The 588-nt window shown below is 40.5% G+C and overlaps 1 pseudogene; it reads left to right on the top strand.

Moving 5' to 3' along the window:
- Positions 1–417: 417 nt before the first annotated feature.
- Positions 418–588, top strand: LOC133473112 (U2 spliceosomal RNA; annotated as a pseudogene; the record flags this gene model as incomplete).

The raw sequence follows: 588 nt of genomic DNA, 5'->3' as shown, positions 1-588 counted from the left end.
GTCGTTGATGGCGAAAATGCAATTTTATCATCTAATTTGTTAAGCTCACCTAACTTGACCACTCGTTTTTCAAAGTGATGTTCAGGTCACCTGGGACATCTCAGTGTTCTTACGTAAAGGCTAAATAAGTGTTGCTATTGGACAATGACTTCATTATAAAACTCTAAAAATATGTATTTTTGGTTATTATTCATTGTTAATGAATTCATATTAAAATGTGCAAGTGGACATAATGTCAAAGAGAGAGCACTGAAGACTTTACCAATTATTCAGAAATAAGTTAAAATTGCCCTGCGATTGGCTGGCAACCAGTTCAGGGTGTACCCCGCCTCCTGCCCGACGATAGCTGGGATAGGCTCCAGCATTCCCGCGCTACTTAAAGAGCTGATGTAATATTCTGTTGGCAGTAACAATGAAATTGCTCAAAAGGGAAAAGAAAGTGATCTGTTCTTATCAGTTTAATATCTGATACGTCTCCTATCTGGGGACCAGATATTAAATTGATTTTTGGGACTGGGAGATGGAAAATGGGCTTGCTCCGTCCACTCCACGCATCGACCTGGTATCGCAGTACCTCCAGGAACGTGC

The sequence above is a fragment of the Phyllopteryx taeniolatus genome, unplaced genomic scaffold, assembly GCF_024500385.1.
Source record: "Phyllopteryx taeniolatus isolate TA_2022b unplaced genomic scaffold, UOR_Ptae_1.2 contig_1145, whole genome shotgun sequence".
In the NCBI taxonomy this organism is placed as follows: domain Eukaryota; kingdom Metazoa; phylum Chordata; class Actinopteri; order Syngnathiformes; family Syngnathidae; genus Phyllopteryx; species Phyllopteryx taeniolatus.
Note: the sequence above shows the minus strand (reverse complement) of the source record. Positions and strands in the feature narration are given on the sequence as shown.